General features: G+C 42.9%; 1 protein-coding gene across 3 annotated transcripts in view; it reads left to right on the top strand.

Moving 5' to 3' along the window:
- Nucleotides 1-22,881, top strand: part of LRRC8D (leucine rich repeat containing 8 VRAC subunit D) — a 44,431-nt gene that overhangs the window by 6,167 nt on the left and 15,383 nt on the right. For 2 of the 3 annotated variants that reach the window (XM_042819570.1, XM_042819572.1), the window contains exon 2: nt 3,076-3,210. The gene's annotated coding sequence lies outside the window, so the exon portion shown is untranslated. Of the gene's footprint in view, nt 1-2,423; nt 2,498-3,075; nt 3,211-22,881 lie in introns of those variants that run through there. The other variant, XM_042819571.1, reaches the window with a different exon arrangement.

The raw sequence follows: 22,881 nt of genomic DNA, 5'->3' as shown, positions 1-22,881 counted from the left end.
TATGTTTGGTTTTAGTGTGATTTGATTGAAGATGCACCTAGATTGAAAGGTGAATTAATAAGGGTCCATATTAGCATCAGTTGGTTTAACCAAAATGAGTTTTTTAAAGGAACTGCTGAGCCAGTGTTCTGGTAGAACAGGAGTGGTAGAGCATACTTGAGAACCAGAAAATAGAAACACCAAATAGGTGTTTTGAAATGCAAAAGATAATAGCAACAGTATGGCAAAGGCAAGGAGAGGGCACAATTATTGAGGTAATTGTGAGTAAATGTAGAAGAAAATCTTGAAGCATTAGACTGTGCATAATCCTCTGCATGTGCAAGGTGTTTGAGTGCTGGTTGTGCTGGGGGTGAGGCCTTCTCCAGCAGCAGTGTTCCTGTCTGGGTGGCCAACTTCTGCTAAGAGAAACTAGTTCAGAAGTGTACTGCAAAGCAGTATAGACCTGTGTGTAGACTTACACATCCATTACAGTGTGTTTAACTGGCACCTGAAGGCTTCAGGCTGGACTGATAAGAACTTAGCTTCACCCCTGCCATATCTGTGCTGTGAAGCTGCAGCGTCCATGTGCAGGGCAGCCCAGAGCTGCAGGCTGGCAGGCAGTGTTAGCAGTGGGGCAAGCACAGACATAGTGTGCTCCTCCATTTCATTTCCTCCCATCGCTTCCTCCATCTTGGGGCTTCCTCAACAGCTGCTTGCTGACTGAGCTTGTAAGGTCTTGTACTTAGCCTGCTGTGCAGTAAAGGATATAACACTAGAGCTGCCACTGGCAGCCCCTACTCCTGCTGCCTGAGTTAGTGAGCGGGCTGCCCGCAGTACTAGAGCATCCTGCCTGCTTGCCCAGTGGATCTTGTTTTGCTGAGTCTTAGTTGCCTTCCTGGCTCTGGAAGCAGCAGGAGAGGCATGAAAAAGAAGGGGTGGATGGTGGGGAGCCCCTGAAGTGGAGAGTTGACATGGGAAACACTGCAGCAGAGCTCAGGTGTGTGGGCTGTGATCTGTGGGGTGGGAGGGTGGGTGGTTCCTGGCCTAGCTGCAGCAGGCTGCTCACCCCACTGCCTGCCTGCTGCCCTGGGCCTTGTGCTTCACCCAGGCACAGCTGGGGAGCGGGTGGGGGCCTCTGGAACAGCGGGGTGGCCTCTGTGAGCCGGAGCGGGTTGTGAAACCTCGCTGGGAGATAGCAGCAGAATCTGGTATTTATCTGGTTGGGTTACATGCTGCTTTTGACAATGCTTCTGGAGTAGGTTTCTGCACTGGCTTGGGGGTTTTCTTCACTCGTCGTAGCGTGACATTTTCCTGTGTGGCGGCTTGTTGTTTGTCTTTCTCATGCAGCAACAAGGGAGGAAGACGGCATTTTAGCCAAAGCGACTGTCAAATGTTGGCTGCTGGTTGGGCACTGGGAGAAGTGTGGAACTGAGAATTACTCAGTTGTTGTGAAACTCAACATCGTAATGAGTGAAACTGCTTCATTTGTAGTTATTTTATTAACTGAGTTATTTTCCCCAAGATCTGTACTTCTTCCCCAAAATACTGTGACTTCTCTCACTTTTTTTTTTTTTTTTTAACAGAATTCACAACAATTTGGTCTGCAAATGTGTCATCTGATTTCCTTTTATCACTGTGCAAGCAGCGATTGTTTCTCTACTAAGCACAAGAGAAGCAGTGCTTTTATTAGTGGGAAAAAAACGTTTGATTGAGTGACTGCAAATTGGAGCAGCACATTAGCTGCAATGTATAGGACATGGTGCATGGTAGTGGCACGTGCTGTGCTGGAGGTGCCCAATGGCTGATGGGGTGATGCCAAGTGATGCCTGGTGATTTATGCAGCATTTCCTATTTTAGTATCAGTATTTTTATTTCTTTAACCAAAATCTTATTCTTGAGTGGTTTTTCTTGTGATTTGTTTCCTTCCACCTCTCCTCCAGGCATGTTCCAATTTGTGTGTTTCTTTTGCCCTGGAAGGGGAACGAGGCTGGTGGTGGAGCACAGCAGGCTTTCAGATTGAAATAGAACTCATCTGCAAGGGCTTTCCTTCTCTTCATGCTTCACTGTTGCGGTCCTGGTGCTTAGCCTCTGCTGACACCTCTCCTTAAAGGCTGATGTGTTTTCCAAAAACACAGTGCTCTTGCTTTGGCAGCGGGAACTGCCTTTGCCTTCTGTTTTCAAGAGCAGATTGTTGCCTTTGGCATGGCTGCAGAGGAGAGGCTGAGGTATGGCAAACCCTTCTGCTATGGATCTGTGACCTCGCAGGAGAGGTTACGGAAACAGCCAAGGGGAACGGCCCCATGGCCATCAGAGCATTCTCTGTCAGAGCTCAAGTACACTCCAAAGGTCTGTCCTGAAACTGCTCGCTGCAGATGTTTGTTCAGTCAGGGCTTTTTTTCCCATGTATTTAAAAGCAACAAACAAACTCTGAAGCCTCTGTTTCTGGTACTGCAAAGAGAGCACATTCTCCCAGGAGACCACTTGGCCACTTTGCAATCCCCAGCCCCTCTGATAGAGGGTAAGGAAAGCCCTTGTAGTTTCTGCCCTGTAATTTCCTGGTGTTCTTGACAGCACCTTCCCATCTCCTTATGCAGGTCCCCGTGTGCATCAGGGCCTGGTGCAGCAGCTCCCTGCAGGCTGCAAGGTGGGCTGTGCTGGGAGTGCAGTCTCTCTGGGCGCTGGCTGGGAGGTGACATTGGCACACCTAGCAGCTTGCTCCATGTTAGCTGATTGGAGGCAATTACTGTAAAATACTTGATTTATAATGAGGTATACTTAAAAAGCAGCAACTGAAAATAAATACTCATGAATAATGTGCCTACACGTGGCTGCTGGCTTTGCTGTACTGCTGCTTTCTGTCCACGGACTCCACTCAGCCTGAGCAGCTGGAGGGGACCAGAAGGCAACTCATTGAGGATATTTCTGAAATTATTACTATGAGGGTGTGCTTAGCCTTCCCCAGAGGCCAGGGGTTGTGGTAGGAGGATGACTAATGCACCATTTCTGTGTGGTAAAGCTGTGTTTCTGTCCCTCCCCCCCCCCCCCGTGGCTGTACCTTACCTGTCTGCTTTGATTCATATCTGTTTGTTTTTGCAGAGGAAGCATCCGTGGCACTCCTCAACATGAGCCAGTGACCAGCAGCACCTGGCGTGGTGTCACCAGAGCCTTCTGGAGCCACAGCTCAGCCCAGCTGCAGCCAGAGGAGGGAGGAGGAAAGCACAGCCTGGTCAGGTATGGGGCCGGGAGCGGGGCAGGCTGCTAGATGCTGACCTGAAGTGAGGTTGTGAACAATCCTTAATTTAGAAAAATAAAATACAGAACTCTGTTCCTTAGGAGTGTTGCAAATGTCACACAGTGGCCCAGGAATGACATCTACATCATCCCTGTGCCTGGCATGGGTGTGTACTATAAGCTCCATTCTGTACTGGATTGGAGGTGAACGTAAACAGACGCAGCTTCATGCTCTCTGGGCATTTGATTTAGATGTTCAGTGTGTGATGCAGCCCAGTGCTTGCCAATACTTTACCAAGGCTTAGTGTGGGTTGGAAAGAATTGGCTGGGAATGCTCATAGTGAGTGTTTCAATGTTGAAGAGTGATTTCATGTCTTGAAGGACAGATATTTTTCTTTAAGTGCCAGCTTTGAAGAACCACAAAGTTGTACCGTACAGAAAGGTAACAGGCTGTTGAGTTTTAGTACAAAACCAACTGTCAGCTTGCTAACTGTTTTTTTCCTTTTTTTTTCTTTCTGTGATTCCTTCAGCTGTTCTGGGAAACTGGTATTTATTCTTGTGTGCACATCTTTCAAACTGTCAGGCATCTAGAGGGCTTTGTTAGGCTCATCTTTGATAAAGACAGTCAGAGAAGTTCAAGGTTTCGATGTACTGGGTTTTTTTTTTCCTTACATAACTGCACTTTTCAGTTGATGTGGAACTCCTGTTCTTTGGACCATGTTCTGAGAAGACGTGCATATTCTCTGTGCACATCAGAGATTCAGGAACAGGACTACCACTCGTGCTGCTCACACAATAGTTGGGATGTTAGTAGCCCACAGTTTTCTTTTGGAGGGAAGTATTATTTGAAGAGGCACAGTGATTTTCACCTCGAGTGCTACTTTCTTTCTAGAAATATCAGCATCTGTCCCTTATGTTGTCTGAATTTATTGCAGTCACAGGTTGATGTTACTTTTTATTTATTTATTCCACATAAAAAAAGTTGAATTTTGTTTGGATGATCCGTTTTGAAGAATATTCTTAGTATTTTTTGGGTTATTTCCAGCTCAGTCTGATTATATCTTTCCTGGCGTGGTTAAAAAAGGGGAGTCTTTTTCTAGCATGCTGTGGGGAAGCCTTCACTATTTTATCTTGGGAAATAGGAATTAGCATTTATTTGATTCAACAATCAGCTTCCTGCTTCACAGGGAAGAGAGAGTATTTCATTTGCCTGCAAACATCCCTCCTGTGGAGCATCTTTGTCAGGGAGATAGAGGAAAGCTGGTAGTGACTGGGGAAATAGCTGCAAAGCAGGATGAAGAGGGATTACTGAAGCATTACTAGAAAACGTATAGCTATGTGCAAGACCTCATGTACTCCGCAGACAAGCTGACCTAAATTCTGCAGCCAAGCCTTCCTGGTTTTTGTATTGATGCGTTGTGGCAGGCTGGATGGATAACCCGCAGCAGATCTGTCTTTAAAGGAAAAAAAAAAAAAGAAAAAAAGAAAAAGACTGGGAAAATTTATATTTGAGTGTAAATACAGAGATGGCTGTCTTTGTGACTGTGCTTAATCTGCCTAACACTTGTGTTGTTTTTTTTGTTTGTTTTTTCTTGTTAACCATTAGTTCTCTACTCAATTTTAAGTACTACTCATCGGGATGAGACTGTGGTATAAGTATTCTCATTAGGAAGCATGGAGAGGCTCTTTAATCCTGGATTTAAAGTATGTGGATGGTTTTACCTATTAGAGGCTTTTATAGATGATTTAGCAAAGAAATGCTAGTATGCATCTTATATGAGTATATCTTATCAGTAAAGAAGCAATTAACTGACCCAACATTTAACCATCCCTTGGAGGCTGTGTGGAATAGGGTTAGTATTTGCTTGTCAAAAAATTGAATAGCTTCCACGTATGCTTTGAGACTGTATGTTTATTAGTGAAGGTTATTATGCACAAAAGTACATATAGGAAATGAAATGCCATCTGTGTCAAAATAAAGTTGTTGATTCTGACCTGCATGCAGAGCTTTGCTGCTGTTACTGCTTATGGTAGGGGTGTGACTTTGCAGTTTGGTTTCTACTGGCAAAGACCCGGTGTGATGGCAGTGACTGTTTCCTCCTTTTTTCTGTGGACAGAAGCTATACTGATGCAATACTCTCCTTCTCCTCAGCCCTCCCACATACATGCTTTCTCTACTGTGCCTCACAGCTTCCTCCTGAGATGCCCCTACGGCAACAAGGGACTTTTCGGCTGGTGCTGCTTGAGCTGGGCTTGAGGAAAGGAATGGTTTATGCATGCAGAAAAAAATTTGCAGTCAGTAGAAGGGTTTCTGCCGTAGAGTATTTGCTGGCAGAGTTGTGAAGCCTTCCCCTCACCAAAAGAGGAGAGATTCTTGACTCGTACAGCAAAACACTGGTGTGTTGGGGGCTTTACTGTGCAACTGTTCTGGTCTGGTGACTGGGATCAAGTGTGAGTGTAGTGTATATTATATCTAAACTGACATCTGGAAGCCCATTTCACAAGAGCGTAAGCTTTAAGCTCTTTTGAATTTAAGAGGAATTTCTGCAGCTGCAGACTGACGAAGTGCCAGGGGAAATAGTGATATCTTCAAACACAGCTCGTTTATTTTAAATCACATTTCACTGATGTGCTTTTAAAAGCAGCTCATTTGTATGAGCTATTTGTTCTACTCTATGCACACAGCAAGTGGCAGTGCCACTGGAAGTAGAAGGAAGGAGGGGACCTGAGGAAGGCAAAGATTTGCTTGGTTGTTTTCTTCCTTTGTTTCTTGCTGCAGCACCAGTGAGCAGGGCACATGTTGTCCCTCTGTGTGGTGTAAAACAGAACATTAGCTCTCCAGAGGCAGGTAAATCGAATGGATTTACTTAGCACACATCAGCTCAGTCTGTGAGCAAACTGTAAGTGCACTGATACCATGCTTTCCATTCAGAGGTAATGTGAGTCAGCGTGCACTGAGCTGCACACCGAGTGCCAGGGTCAGCAGTGCTGGAGTCCTTGGTGCCCTGTGTGCCAGAGCTGTGAGCCTGTGGCAGGAGGGGATGGTGGCAGTGGCTGCTTGCTTCTGAAAGTAAAGGGAATGTGCTCTCGCAGTAGCTTTGACTGTGACTCTCCCAGGGCAGAAATGTGTACTGAGGAGCTGTGTGTTTCTAAGTGACCCCAGGCTCTGGGTTGGGGCTTTGCTGGCTTCCTCACCGGCCTGCCTACTCCTGTGTTATGTGGCCATTGATGTCAGCAATGATGTCGGTGTTGCCCGTGGCCGGTGAGGTGCTGGCAGTGCAGTTCCAGCCAGTTCCAGCCAGCTACTGCTGGGTCACTGCCAATTGCACCGGTTTTTGGAGCCCACGGCGCTGGGCGGTAGGCAGGGCAGCAGGCAGTGCGGCCTGGGCGGGAGGAGAGGCCACTGCTCTGCAGGGCTGTGGGGCACGTGGTGGCCTTGTGGAGACAGAGAGCTCAGCTCCAGCACATTGCTCCACCACTCTGCTCCTCAGGGCAACAGGAAATACGGTGAGAAAAGGCTCTTGGGTTGGGATAAGGACGGGAAGATGGCTCAGCAGTTGCTATCGCAGGCAGCGGACTCAGCGTAAGGGAGATTAATGTAATTTATTACATGTTGATAACAGATGAGAGCAGTGAGAACTAAAAGCACCTTCTTCTCATCCACCCTCTCCTACCTCCTGCCTCCAAATGGCACAGGGGAATGGGGAATAGGGTTGCAGTCAGCTCCTAATGCTTTGTCCCTGTTCACTCTCTGCCCATGCTTCATGTGGTGTCCCTCCCATGGGATGCTGTGCCTCCCAAACTGATCTCGTGTGGGCTTCCCGCAGGCTGCAGCTCTCCAAGCAGTTCTCCAGCATGGCTCTGTACCACAGAGCCCATCCTTCAGGAGCGTGCTGCTCCAGCATAAGTCCCCACCGCAGGCTGCTCTCTGTGGGCTGTACCTCCTTCAGGCCACACTGCTGCTGCACCGTGGGCTCTTCCATGGCTGCACATGGAGATCTGCTCTGCACAGTGCCCCTGGGCTGCGGGGAACAGACTGCTCCTCTGTGGGCCTCTCCTGAGCTGCAGGGAGCTTCTGCTCCATTCCTGAAGCACCTCCTGCCCTCTTCCTGCACCGACTTTGAAGGCTGAGGGCTTCTTTATCCTTCGTTTTCTCTTTTTTTTTTTTCTCTCCCAGTTGCTTTGTTTCAGTGCTGCCATGGTTTAGCTATAATACTGTGTCACTCTGTTCACAGTTTCTCCTGGGCTCCTTATAGAAAACTTTAGAATGCATATAATAAAAACATAGAATGCATTTAAGTAATGCATTCCTTAGTTTTATTTATTATTTCAAGTGCTAGAATTTGTTGGCAGTTAGAACATTCTACTGCCTCTAGTGATTAAACGTAATAAACCTGGCTTTTGCTGTCAAGTTTCCAAACTTTTAATGCATCGAACTTTGCATTTCATGAAGTAACTCTTGCTCTGTGTTTTAATAGAAGCTGTAGAAAAATTTTCTGTACATGGTTAGAATTGGTTTCATCAGTAAGGCATCAACCTCTTTCCCATGCCCTTAATACTTCCCAGGAGCTGGACAGAGGAGTGTGAGTGGTAGAGCAGAGGGGTATAGGATGGGACAGCAGTGTGGAGCCAGGAACATGGGTTGTGTGTTGGTTTGGTGCTGTGGATTCTGCTGTCCTGGGATGTGTACCCAGAGTGAGACAACCTGGCATGTCTGGCTGTTAGCCTGATAAAATAATCAGGCTGCCAAGAAATCCATCATTTTGTTAAGCATCATTGGAGATTTGTGGCGTGTTCATTCCTCTTTAATGCAGCTGATTTAAGATATGCAAATGTGTTTCTAGCATTTTGGCTGTAGTTTTTCTCCTTGCAACTCTAGTAATTTAAATTTTTTGTTAGCTTATTTTGCACTCCTGCTCTGTCTGAACCAGAGTTCAATCAGAAGGCAGTATTGGAAGAAGAGTTCTGTTTCTTCCACTAAAACAGTATGTATAGACTGTGGGGGGTGGGAAGATGAGAACTGGTGTTCTCATCCATAAGCATTTAGCAAAGCTAATTTCAGTTGTGACTTATGTCTTTGTTTTAATTACTGAAGTTGTACTGAACAAAAAAGCCCCAAACTTGCTTTTCTTAGACATCAGGCTAAATCCTTACAGTAATATCCTAATGAGGGGAAGAACTGCTTCTGTTTTCCTTGTATATTGGATAGACTTACATACATAGCTAATAGAATTAAGGTGGTTTTTCTACAGTCGTAAGTTTCTCTTGTTTGTGTGGGTTGCTCACATACCTATCTTAGTAGGAAGAGACAAACACTTGAAATGGAAGAACATGATGAGGCAAGGGCTGTCATGTGGTGGGTATATATTTCATGCTTTGCATGTTGAGGCTCTGACCTATAAGTGTTAAGCAATGATAAACTGCAGTAGCTGGCAGAGGGATTTGGTGTGCAAGAGCAACACCTGAAACAACCTTTACTCCTTTCTTTGGAACGAGCCAGTTTAAAGGTTTCTGTTCCTCTAGCAGGGGTTGGACAAGGTGTTAGCCACACACTGCATGGCAGCATGACATTCAGCAGCCAGTCCCTTGGCCTAATGATTGTCAGCAGTCATATGATTTAGTTGCCTGATTTGACCTCTGGTTTTCTGCAATTGTTGCAGTAATTCTTTTGAGTCTGTATTAATTTTTCAGAAGTAATCAATAATAACAAGAGAAGCCATAGTCACTAATGACATCTGAAAACAACAAAAAAAGCAAAAGACTAGAAAACCCCCAGCAACAAGTTATAATCCGGTCAACAAGAGAGTTGCATGCAACAGAACACACTCACTGAAGGGGAGGTGGGTTAGGAAAGCCTGACTATCTTAAATTTTTTGAATGAGAACAAAGTTGTGCTTTCTGACTAAGTGCTCTGAGTAACCCTGTGGCTTGATGTTATTTCTAGCATTAAATGGCTGAGTTTCACAGCTTGTCACAAAAGGCCTTGGGGCATTCTTGGTTTTCTGAACGATTTGATCAAAGATGATGGAACCAGGCAGGCTAAGGGGTCAAGGCGTTTTAGAAGGAGATCCTATTGAAAAATAACTCAGTGACCTTTTTGAGTTGGAGGTATCCCCCAAGATAAGTTGCTTCTGATTGATCTGAGGCCAGGGATATGTGTGGTTCTTGCTTATTGAGTGCACCGAACATGGACTGATGTGAGTAGGGTTAAAAGGCTGTGTGGGTTAGCACTTGTTGAAAGTGTTTTCTGAATTTGAATGGGTTAAACAGTGCTAGTGATGTCTCTTGATTTATTTATTTTTTTAATTATTATTTATTTATTTATTTGTTTTTATTTTGGAGTATTACCTACCAAAGTAAATGTGTATGTAGGAGATGGACATGTTTTCATTCTGTATGACTGGAAGTTACACCAGCAGTGTGTATCTTGTTTTCAGAGCACAGACCAGACCTTAGGAGCTGACTCACTGCTGTTTTGTAAGCAGGGTTCGCCTTTCTTTCATGTGATTCTGCATTTTTCCATTCTCCAGTCCATGGCAATTCAGATCTTCCCTAAGTGTGCTGGTGTCAGAAAGCCTGCTTCCTAGCACAGAGCCTCATCCTGTCTGCGTGGTTTGTACTCAGCCTGATTGATACCATTAAATTTAATATTTGGTTGTTTTGATTCTTTATAGATGTGCCTTTGTCAGGTTCTGCTACAGGGGGTTTTCCCTGTAGCTGTGTAATGTGATGGTTAAGAAATGACTACTAATCATTTGGAGGGGGGGGTATTGTAATTAGTTTGTTACTGTTATAGTCTTACTTCTGTGGGTTTGTTTTTGGTTTTCCCTACGCAATGATGGAGACTTTTTGTTTTTCAGACTAAACGACTTGTTTGACATGTATTTTATGTGGGCTGCTGTGCTGGGATACTGTGGGAGGGTGAGACAGGGAAAAATTGAAGGAATGGGAGGGGCATGGCTCTGTACAACTTGAGCGTTCAAGTTACAATTTCTGGTGTGCAGCACACCTTGAATTATGGTGCTGGAGTCCGCTGACTCTCAAAACCACTGAGGCTTATTCTTATGCTGTGGTAGCACTTTATTTAAGGTAGTACAGGTATTTTCCTATGGTTTGTAGTAACGTTTTATTGCTTCCCTTCACTTGGTTCAATTCACTTGGTTTTTTTTTTGGTTTTTTTTTTGACTGGCAGTTTAGGAGAAGTTAAGGTGCCAGAAATCTTCAGCTCTTTCATCTTTTTGTTTAACTAAGAGCTTTTCTTTAAATAGCTGTGCACAATTGTGTAAATCGAGCTCCCCACAGGTGTACTATTCATGTAGATTTGCTAGAGCAAAGTAAGAAGGCCTAATTGTTTTAAGTGATATTACTGCAGAACTTGCGTGGCTGTGAAACTGATGAGTGTCATGTGAATTTCACATTACTTCTGTATGATTGGAATTGAGAACATCAGTGTGGGTTGCCAGTGGAGATATTCCCAGGGAAGCTATACATGAGAGATGAGAGAACCCAACAGAGGTTTACTTATTTACTTATTTATTCCTGTTCCTACCACTCCGCTGTAGCTACAGCAGTAGGGAAAAATGGAAGCCATTCTGATGGAAAAAGGGTGGAGTGATACCACTTTTCCTGATAGTAGCCCTGAGGCTGTGGAGAGAGGAGAAACTATAGGAAGCTTTTTATTTCCTGGGAGGAGTTTCACATCTGGCACTGATAAGTGGGACACCGATAGGAAGGCATCAGGCTGTAGAAGGGAGCACCTTCCTGCAGTGGCTGGACTTCGGTCTGGGTGTTCCTGCAGGAAACTCCACCCTCTCATTCCCTATCTGTCTGGTATGTTTTCTACTTGATGCTGTTCTCTTGTTATTGCTGGCAAAGAAACTCGGTGTGTGTGGGAGATATGCAAATGTGGTGCAACATTCTGATATAATTTTAGCGTAGGAAAAGAGCGAGCTCAGTACATAGGTGTCTCCAACTGAGCTCCAGTCATACAGCTGAGTTTACAAAATAGAGCTGCTAACTCTGAAAAAAAGGTTTAGATGGATATGGAGTGTAGGATCAAGCTCTTAATTCTGTAAACATAAAAAGAGACTCCTGTCAAGTCATGTTTCCATAAAGCTTAAATTCCCCTACAGACAATTGGAACTGTCTGTGTGAGTAAAAGAATGGATTATTTAATGGCATGTTATTGAGGATTTCTGGTGATGTGAATTTTATCATTGCTTTCAGCACATGCCATCACCAGGAGTGTACTGCTTTTGCTGTGAATAACTGAGGCAAGTCTTCTCTTCTCTTGTCTTCTTGTTTCTCTCAATATAAAAATTCTAAGTATTGCTTTTCCCTATTTTTTTTTAAATATTATTTTTAGGATCAATGAGAACATGATCTTTCCATGGGAGAGAGAAATTAACCTCCAAAAATTCTTTCTCATACACAAATTTAAATATTGCTCTCAGGAGAGTGATGTAGCACTGGAATTGCTATCTTCTCCCAACAATTTAGATTTTGGTAAAGAAAATAGATGAATCACTGTAGAGCTTTGATGGCTGAAAAGATTGATTAATAATTAATTTAAAAGCAAAAGACCTTTCCTTTGTGTCCCAGATTTCAGCCGCTCAGAAGATTCTCACATGTAGTTTAGCATTTGAGTGCTGTGGACATGTTTGTTTTGATGGCCTTCCCTACACTGCAGATGTTTTCTTCCTTTGCTTTTATTTATGCATTATTTATAAAGATATAAATGTCAAATTCATTCTGAGTGTTTCAATGAGGTTACGACATCTTGAAAGAGCCAATATGACACCCATTATTTTGAGTGTGAGTATGAAGGCCTATTCTACTTGTTTTATAACCTTTTTTGGGTGGCACTGGCACACTGGTTGTTTTCGGGATGAGCATAGTCCTGTTTTTCAGTGTTCACCTGCTCTTGCGTGCAGCTTCATTTGCTTTTCCTCTCCAAATGTATGTTTTGTCTGATTTGTGTTGAGCTGGACTCTAACAGGAAAACCTAAGTCTGTATGCTGGGTTAGTGATACAACCGGGGAACTTTGCAGACTGCAGTCACCTGACAGGATGACTCGAAACTGGCCCTTTGAATTCAGTTAAATTAGCTTAAGTAATCTTGACTTCACTTTTTCAGCTGCAGTGGGCCTAAGATAAGGGCTCAATCCAAACCAATTTGTCGAAGGACAGAAGCTTCAGCATCCTTTTGAAATCTTTTCAGATGTACTCAGAGTGCTTCTACCCCAGGCAGCCTCTGATTTGAGGTACTCATGTGACAGATCCCAGAAGAGGCAATAAGCTGAGTTTTGTCTTTCTTTTAATTATTAATTGTCCTGTGCTGGGCACTTGTGATACAAAATAGTGAATATCTTGTATGGGTGAAGACATTTGTTTGCTGATGGTGTACAAACTGAAACACTCCAACTTTCTTTCACTCTGACTTATTTATAAATTTGAATAATGAATTAAAATCTGTAATAATTTTAATTTGGGTTGTTGCTATCATTCATAATTTACACCTAAAATGCTTTGTAAAATTCAGTTCAACAGTTCCTCTTGTCATTAAATCCTCAATTATGTCCTAGCTATAGTCTTCTGACCTCAATCCTTTAAAAAGGGGGATGGCTGTCAGATATTTGGCACTGAAATGTAGCTACAACCTTCTGGTGTTGATATTCATGGTAGTGCATCTTGTCAGATACGCAGGGTGCAGCAACTTCTCAAGGCCTGAGTCTGTGAAGAGCTGTCTAGATCTTCTGGCTTACAGAACAAGAGGCACTTCAGCCTGCTTTAACCATGAACTTTATTTACCTTAGTCAGAAGTTAAGATTTAGTTGCAGTGTCAGATGAATTCTTCATAACATGCTTTATGTTTCATACAGCAATACCATGAGTAGGGTGAAAAGGAAAGGGAAAGGGTGCAAGACTGCTTTGCAAGCACAGCATTGGAATTGAACTCCAGTTTGGTAAGAGCAATTGTTTGTCTCAGTAATAAACAACAGCTTGCCATGATACAAAGTAAAAAAGGAGCTGTTGTGTTGAATGGAATGGAGGTGGGGAAGATGAAGGGATCTTAGCTGCAGGGAAGGATCCTCAATTTGATCTATGAAACTAGAACTTGAATGCCTTTGTGGGTAAATGCTGTGTGCAGGGCTGAGCGGATGTTCACTGACTGGGCCTCAGAGGAAGGACGGGGGAGCAGTGTGCTCTTTGGGGTTCTGAGAAGCACTGGATGACTTCTTGGCTTCGTGAAGATGAAACTTGCTCTGGCAACAGAACGGTCAGGGAAATTTGACAAGAGGTAAGAAGAGATAAGAGTGTGTGACAGGGCTGTTTTTACATTGTGGAAGGAAGAAGCGAGAGCTGGAATTCACAGCCTGACATTTCTGAACGTGTGAAGTAAACCAAAGGAAGCTGGTGGGTGCTGACCCAGAGCTGATTTGCTCCTGCTCGTCAAGTGATGTGGACAGGAGGACAGCAAGGAAGCATTGGGCTCTGCTTGAACTTAAGGGGCAGCTAATGGTGTGAGGGCACTGTTCACTAAGAAACATCACAAGGTGCTCTGTGCTGCTCTGGGTGCTGGTGTCTGAGACCAGCAGTGCTGTTGTGCTCGGTTCCCAGCTCCAGAGCTGTTTCTCTGCTGTTGGAAATCTCCTAATGCAGAGAAGGCCCTAAACAGTCATAGATGCAATTACTTTTTTTTTCTTCTATTGAATCAGCTCAGAACCCCTGGAAAAATGAGATAGGGGATACAGAGTGACCTGTATCCCTTCCAGACTTTGATTTCTCCTGCCTGCATACTTGCTTGTGGGGAGAGATGTGTGGCTTGAGCAGTAGGATAGCAAGGGGATCCTGTGGCAAAGGGATGAATCTGGCTGCCAAAACCTCCCCTGGGAAACGGGCCCCACCAGAGGAGCTTACCTGGAATGATTGATCCAAAAAGTGCCAAGCAAGAGTTAACACTACAAAAACAATTGCAGAGGCAATACTTTTGCATTATATTTTGGTAACTTTTATAGCAATTTATCTCCTAATTATTTCACCCGTGAACAGGAAATATGTGAGAGTTTGTTTGATTTTAATAAACTGCAAATAGTCAGTTCCTGTAAGTTTCCAAGGCCAGCTCCAAGAATGTTACTTGTCATGTGGAGTCACATGAAGCAAGAAATCCCAGACAGTAAGCCTGCCTGCGTTATCTAATGCTTGTCTTTCTCCTATTCTTGTCACAATTGTTGCAGTTACAGTGATGAAAAGCCTCTCTTGATGATCATTCAGCCTGACTGCTCTTGTGTGTTTCTGGTGATGGAGGTAACAAAACCTGTGACTTTATCCAGGAAAAAATAACACTCTAAAATATTCCTTTGGCTTTTCTAATGGAATCGTTTTTCACTGTATGTTTCTGTTAATAGCAGTTGGCTTCTAGTTAACAAATACAGTGCCCTGTGAAAATAATTGGTTATTAGGATTGGATTGGTTCCTGTGGTGCCCTTAGTGCTGCAGCTTTTGCTGGCTAGCTGTGACTTTGCTCATGTGCACAGCAGAGTTGTTTGCATGCTTGGAATATGCTAGAGGCAAGGAGAAAGGAACGGCCTTAATGTGATGCAGCTAGATGCTCTGTGGGGGAGGCTTCAGCTGTTTGTAACAGGATCAAATGTTGGTCAGTGTTTTGGGAAGAATGAGGTTACTGTTTATTAGAAAACTTAAGAATAATATATTACATGTTTTCCATCCATCCTTAAAACGATGTATTTCTGATCCAGTCGATGAACATGTCACTCTTTTGTATTTTTGTACTCTGAGTGTCAGTGGTGTGCAGTAGGAGCATCTATGCAAACCACTCCTTTTTGGCTCTGGCTGCCTCTCGATGCCACCTTTGGTACAGAAACAAGGAGATGCCAGGTTTTCTTTCATGAAAAGCCCAGTGATGGCAGTGTTGAGGGCGCAGCTGGAATGTTGTGACTACTGTTGGGTTTGTTTTAAAGGCAACTGTGAGAATATATCGGCTCTGTAGAATAAGAAAATGGCTATTCTAGCATCAAGCCATAAACGTGAGAAAATGGCTTATCCCTTATTGCAAAGTATAAAAGCTGGAGGGAGAAGAAAGAAGAAACAGCTCTTGAAGACTGGAGAAAACAGCTGAAAACCTCCTCCTCTCCCTCCAGAGCTATTTTTTGTCAGTGACAAAACTGTGGGATGAGCAAAGCTGATTTGTATCTGCAGCAGGTCGTGGCTGTGATCTGAAAATGTATCCCCAGGAAAAACAGCAAGTGCCTGTCTGCGTGGGAGGGAGCACACCAAGTTGAGCTGGCTGGCTCTGAACCCGGAGTTCCTGTTTGCTCTGCTTTCTGCTATCTTCCAGGTGATGCTTAAAATCTCCCAGTAAGGGCCTTAAATCACAGTGCATTCTGTGCTAGGCTGTTCACAGCCCGTCAGCTGTTGCGTGGCAGGCTGGGCTTTCAGCAGGGTGGGTCGTGAGAGGAAGGAGTTGAGGGACGCCGTTTGCAGGGTAGGGGTGGGGATGGGGAAGGAAGGAATGGAGAAATCTCAGAAAACTGTGTCAGAATAAGAGGCTTCTGGAACTAAGGCTAGGTGCCTGTTGGAAATCCCTTCTCTAAAACAAACCTGACAAATACAGAGTCTTGTACTCATTTACCAGAATTCAAGCTTGTTGTTATGGTTGCATGGTTTCTTGCATTCTTAGGCTGATTTGGTGTTGAACCAGCAGCATGGTGCATTGTGTTGTCTGGGCCCATCTCCCTGGGGAGGTATTTTGAATGGTTATTCCCCAGTAAATCCAGTGTGTGGTTCTGGAGTTAAGGGCTTGCCTTCACAGGCCATTGAGAGATTATTCAAGTCGGTCCAAGGTGTGAATTTCACATAGGTTGCTTTATGTCCAAGGCAGAATAATTGAGAGAGTTACTCTGATTCTGAACAAGAATGAAGAGGGTCTGAAGCAGTTTAACCAATCCATTTTTTAATTTATATGCTTTTTGTCTCTTAAGAAGTAATCCAAAGAGCTTTGTGCAGACAAAGCCTCAAAGTGGATTGTGTTACACAGGAAGGCTGCTGGTAAGGATTTGGGAAGGTTTATTTGGACATAGGAGCATTACTGCTCAAGAATAGTACTTACGTTTTAAAGGCACTCTGTTCTTTCATCTGACTTTAATATTCAGGCAACTCCTTCTGGCTCAGCTAACCTTAAGCAGAAATTACGAGAGGAATGTGGACTGACTTCAGTCTTTGCAGCAGACCTTTGAAACATTGTTATGACTTCTTAAAACCATCATTAACTGTGTGATTACTGATGCTGCCTAATGTTGGGATAATTTGTTGCAGAAGGTAAGGACAGGCCTCTCCATTTTGCTTATGAGTATACTGCTGCAATCTCTTTTCCCCTCCTTCAGCTTCCCTTTCCTTCTGCTGCTTTAATAGGAAGGGTGAAAGGCTGAACTACTGTATGAATTTTTCCTTTGTCATTTTTGGTTGTTTAAAATAAGCTGTGGTGTCTGTGCAGCAGCACCTAGTTTATTTCCTTTTTGGCTACTGAGTGTAGGCAATTATTAAACATCATAATGAATTTCTGCTCTAACTAAATGCTTATAAGTAGGTGCTTATAGGTGTCATGTGGGGCTCTGGATTATGAGAGAAGTCCATGTGTGCTGCAGCGCAGAATTATCTCTATAGACTATTGCCGTGCTTTAGGATTTATTGGATATGAATAGTTAGCATGTTTATTTAAATCCAGTTATGCTGGAGACTGGAAGGTTCTGAATGTTTTTCCTGCTATAGTGGCAATTACAAAACCAAATGTTGTGGTTTCCTTGCTGAATATATTAAGTTTTATTGCCCTATTAAAGACTTGGTCCTAGAGGCTAAGGATTGATTCTGTACTAAGGTTTAATCCACCGCATGTGCAAATCTGGGCAGAGGATGGATGCTTCTCCCTTGAGCAGATGAGGAATCTTTCATCTACACACAGAATGTGTGTGCTTTGTGTTGCCTTTCTTCTCGATTGAGACTGTCACACAGTAGTTTCTGTGGTAGTGCTGCTCTGAGAATAGGACTGAGGGCAGTTCCTTTTGCATCGTTCGTCAGAAAAGCAGCAGATGGCTGCTAGTGTGCATAAGCTCTTAACCTCAGGCTGGTGAGGAAAGGCCTGAATGTGTGCGTTGTCCTCTTTGGTTGACTCATCAAATTGGTGACTTGCTGAATGCCTTACCTTTACAGTTAAAGAACATGACAAACAAATACACATATATACATTTTTTCTCTTTTTGTAGGTATCTAAAGTGGCTAACCATCAAACCTCCCTTTGTGCATTCTTGTTGGTTTTGTGTTGTTACTCCCAGACTTACTTATGTACAGCATAGATAAACAGAAGCAACCCCAAGGAAATGTGTATTTGATGCCTCAAAAGAGCACAGCTGTCATGAAGTTGAACTTAGTGTTACTGTAGGAAGAAAAGTGTGAATGGAAAACAGAGATCTCTGAGAGTACTTGAAATGACCAAAAAGCTGAAATTCTGGTTTAAGAAAACAAGGAAAAAAACCCCAACCAACTAGGCTAACAGACCTCTTGCTTCTGGGTACATCTAGACTTTTCAAAACATAATGCAACAATGAAGGGGACAATGGATACATGAGAATCAATGAACATTAGAAATTAGTAAGTAAGGGACTTAACTCTGCTTCTATTTTACATTTTAAGCATTAGGAAACAGAATTCAAGTCACTTGATGAAGATAATGAAACAGATCATGCAAAAAAGCCATATAAATATCCTTTAATACTTCTTTGTATTCGTGAAGGTGCAGAATGTGATATTGTGTCATTCTAACAGAAGATGAGTTTCTTTAAATCCATCATAAGGATTTGATATTCTAGGGATAGAATGCAAATCAGCAGTGCTGCAACTCAGCTGTTAAAAATAGTGTACTGAAAAGTTTGTGGGCCTGCAGACAACAATCTTTTAATAACTATTGACACAGAGGGTCTTAAAATTAACAGTGGCAGAGTAGAGAAGGGGAGGGTAGGTGACTGTGTTAGCTGTGTTCCAGACAGGCTGACGTTAATCTTCATCAAGGTACTGGAAAAGTTAAAGCAGTGTTCAGTTGATTAAAAAAACCAACCAAACAAAAAAAAAAACAACCCCACAACGTTATACAGTTTAATGCCAATCGACATCACTTCATGGGAAACACATCTTAGTGACATTCTGGAAACCAGATTTGACTTGAAAGGGATTTGTGTGAGATGTAAGACAGGTACACCTTCCAAAGGCATGTGATACAGCTGCAGGAAGATGGTCCTTCCCTTGCAGGACACTGCTGCAACCTGTCTCCATCCTTCTGCTACCTGTACTTCCCTTCATCAACAACAGCTGGGATAGCCAGCTCAGACTTCAGTGTCCCCCTCCGAGGCTCCTGTTCAGGCATGTTAGAGCATGTGCTATTTTGCAGAAGTAAATGAACTAAGAACTGACTAACTGGCATTTAACAGTTAGTCACTGGTGGTGAATCATTATCAGATGTGAATGCTTCCAGAAATCTGTCTTAAGGGGTTGAAATGAGGCGAAACTCTATTGAAACTTTTCATCATGTGTCTGGAGACAGGACAGGGTCCGTGCTGATACAGCCAGCAGGTCTTGTTGCGGTAGGCAGTGCCGTAAGTGAGGGCAAGGCTGTTTATTCAGAGGATTTTGCACTGTGTGCGTGCAAGTGAGTTGGAGCAGTGGGCAACAGGAGATGAGAGCAGTGCTGGAGTTGTGTATGATTATAAAGTTGGAGCAGCTTCTTTGTACAGAGCACTGAAACAGGCTGCCTAGGGAGGTTGTGGAATCTCCTCCAGACATATTCAAAATCCACCTGGATGCTCCCCTGTAAGGAAAGCAAGGCTTGGAGCTAGATGATCTCCAGAATCTCTTCCAATCTCTACAATTCTGTGATTCTGTGGAAGTGTTACGTTAGGCAAACAAAGATTTTGTGTACATTTTAACTTAGTCTTCAGGGCTAAATGCAGCAATAATAAGAGTGCAGTGGTCTCTGTTGTCCCCTTGGCTTCAGTAATTCATAAATGATAAGTAAGATGTTCCTCATATGCTGAAATAACTAAGCTCCAGCTGGCATTGCTTGGTAGCATACATATTGCACGTATCTATTAATACACGTGAAGCATATGCGTGCATAGTGCCTCCAGTAGGTCTTATGTTAGGTATTCTGAGAGCCATGGAAGAAACTATGGTCCACAAGTGATTATGAAGTTTCTTAACCACACGGTATGGCATCTGATGGACCCTCATGCCACGAAGTAATTCCTGTCTGCAAGGTGGATGAGCTTGTGTGCAACTCTGTGCAAACTGTGCTCTCCTGCACCTGGAGTTGATCCTCCTTACATATGACCAGATTTGGAATCTTTGTGCTGCTCATCTCTTGTGAGGTAGTATGACTGATCTTTTTGCTCCTCCTGTTGAAGAGGAGTGACAGAGACAAGTAGAATGAATAGAACATGTGTAATGGGAGGCCTTTGAGTAATGAGATTATAGACAACAGATTTTTTTGTTTTGTTCCAAGTTTTTTTCCATAGTGGATGGTTAACTTCTGGATCTCTCTGCCACATGCTATCATTATGGGTAGGAGTTAATTTGATCCTAGAAAGGATTAGAGATCTCAGAGAATGAAATTGTTTGTTTATTCTGTGAATAACGTGAATTTATAAATTCTTGTTTTAAGGTTTAAAAACAATTGGCAACAATGGGGTCTAACATAGTGGACAGATTATTTTATAACTGTTTGCTAGGAAACTTATTTTGCTGTAACATCTGTTTCTAGCTACTCCCAACAACAGGAACTAGTGATTCAGAGATCTGTTTCTAAATTTAATATGAGAAGGAGCATAATGGTGGCTTCAGGAGCACTGAGGGTGTGTGTGTGAATAGGAGCTGGTGATAAAGGCAGAACTCACCCTGCGTGAAATGTGTTGTTGTGCCTCTGATTTCAGGGCACAGATGCTGATACACAAACAGGATACTTGTGTCAGAGTAACAAACTGGTTCTGAGCATTCAGCGTTTTGGTCATGGTATTGTACAGTGTCACTCCATTGTATTTAAAGTAATTGATCTACAGAAAAACTGCACAGTCTTTATTTTGAAGATTGATGTCTTTACAAGTGAATGAAGGAAAGGGAGTGAAGGAACAAGATTTAAGATGTGGAAGGAAGAAGGCCTGGCTGTGTTTTTCGATAAGCAAAAGTCTCCAGATTCCATCATTAACTGCCTCTTACATTTGCTTTGGAGAAAGCTTCTGTCTTTTCTTAAATGGAGTTAAAAATGTTTCCAACTTCATTGCTCTACTTTTTTTTCCTTTATTTTTCCTCCCAAGGGTATATGCAGGCATGCATGCGCACAACCATAGCTTTGTTTATGACAATTGCATCTGGTAGCTACTACTGGGCAGAAAACCTTGGCAGGCAGGTATAGGTGCAGGCATAATGCCTTGTGAAGGTTTAAATTTCAGCGAATGCAGGACATCAAACTCTCCAGCCTCTCTGTTCTTACGGGTAGGATTGGTTATAGGAGTGGTCATGCCATTCCTGGCCCAAATGGGATCCGTGAGAGGACTTGCTTTGACAATCTGTGTTAGGATGAAATGAACACCTTAGTAGTAATACCTCCTTGGGCTGCCTGTCGAGCTTGGATTGGTATCCTTTGGCAGTCAAGCAGGGAAGGTGGAACTTTGAACAGAGGGAAATACAGCTGAAGTCATAGGTGCTCTGAAAAGCAGCATCAATAATCATAGGCTGAGTGTGATGTTTTGTGGCTCTTATATGAAGGCTGCATTTCTCCCTGTGTACAGTCACTCCACCACAAGTTAAATTCTTTGTTGAAGAAAACTCTGTTTTGAAATGCCGAGTCTGAAGCACAAATGATGTGCTGGAGCAAAAGACTCCTGTGGGATTTTTTTTTATGAGATGGATTTTATTTGTTAAATGGGTTTTCAGTAGTTGTTCAGTACGTGCTATTGTATTGCTTGCATGATGTCTTACAGTGTCACTGGTCTGATCTGGACTGTGATGATTGCATGAATTGCATCATTTGCTAACTGTGGAAAGATGGCTGGATCCAAGAGACATTTGTGTGTGCATGTATTTTATAGTGTAATTGTAAATTGTAAATTAAAGATATTCAGTTAATGCCAAAGATGAGCAGTATTCATGTTCTTGGTGTTCTTGTCTGCCCACAGGAGTTCCAAGAGTCAAAGCAGATCACAGAGGAAGCTGAAGTTGCTTTTGTATTTTGTTTGTGAGCAGGAAGTAATGAAATAAGTTATGTAGTCTTAAGACATCTTGAAAATTGAGACTTTCAAGTGATCTTTGGGCTTCTACCAAGGAACATGCTTCTGGCAATCTGGTTTTGTGTATTAGAAGAAAAAAAAAAACACACTAGAAATCCCTTGGCTTTAATTTATAGAGAAATAACTGTACTTTGCTAATATGTTGGCCACGTTGGTTTCTAGCGTATGGTTGTGGTAATTCATAATTTTATACCGTGTGGTTTTCAGTGACTTAAATTACTAGGAAGAAATAGTTTGGCCTGTGTTGATCTGTGAGATGGTGTTACATTTGGCTGGGAGACCTTGTCTAAGAGCTGGAGGATCAGGCCTGTGGCCTGTTGTGGCTTTGACAGAGACAGCTGTCTCAGGGCAGGCTGGTGGCTATAGCCTTGGTGTGTAATAGGAGAATCTGAGTTTGCCCTGATGGTCCCTTGCTGACCTTTGCCTTCCTCAATAGAATTGCAGCACTGCTAATTGTAAAGCTTAAATGCAAGCTCAACATTGAAAGCTTGAATTTTTCGTGTTAAGCCTTTTGCTCATTGCAGTAAAACTTTCATTTTGATTCTGTGTTATACAGTGAGGGGGTAGAGGGATTTTTATTCAGATCTCTGTTCAAATTACAGCTATTCACAAGCAGCAACTCAGAAGAAAGAGGTTATTGTATGTAACTGGCTAATTTCAAATGTGCCATCATCACATTTCTTTTTGTGTGTGCTGACTGAAGACAGTAAAGATTACTTAATAAATGACTCATTATTACTCTTATTTATATAACTAAGATCCTGTAGTCTAAGTCTGTTGGCATTTACTTCCATGAGAGTTCTGACTTTTGGTGGGGGTTTTGTTTTTGTTTTAAAGCTACTTCACGATTACTCATTTTGTTTGTACATCTTTTGTATGTGTACAGCCAATTGTATCTTCTCTTTATAGGGATGGAAGTAAAGCTTTATTACAATCTGTCTAACTTAATTTGACAACACATGAATCAATGATTTGGCACTGCTTCAGCACAAAACCTATGCTGCGGTCTAAGAGCTCTTATTCCCAGATTAAGCAAAAGTGGAAACCTCATCTATGCTTTTTGCTTGAAAAGCATGGCTGCAGCCTGTGAGGCCCTTGTGCTGCTGAAAAATATATGCAGCTGCTCACATAGCTAGATAAAGGGTTCTGGTGTGGATGGGGTGAGTGAGCACTGTTGCAGGCTTACTTTTGAACCACAGGGAACATACTGATATGAGGAAGAGTTCCCAGCTGTAAAATGTGTGTGTATGTAAATAGCAGAATTTTCTACTAGGTTATGTCCTGCTGTGAAATCTTTGCTAAATCATGTCATGAAATAGTCACG

This window comes from Centrocercus urophasianus, unplaced genomic scaffold (genome assembly GCF_019232065.1).
Source record: "Centrocercus urophasianus isolate 14NV4802_14NV808 unplaced genomic scaffold, USGS_Curo_1.0 seq_18, whole genome shotgun sequence".
Lineage (NCBI taxonomy): Eukaryota > Metazoa > Chordata > Aves > Galliformes > Phasianidae > Centrocercus > Centrocercus urophasianus.
This window is presented reverse-complemented; position numbering and strand designations above follow the sequence as displayed.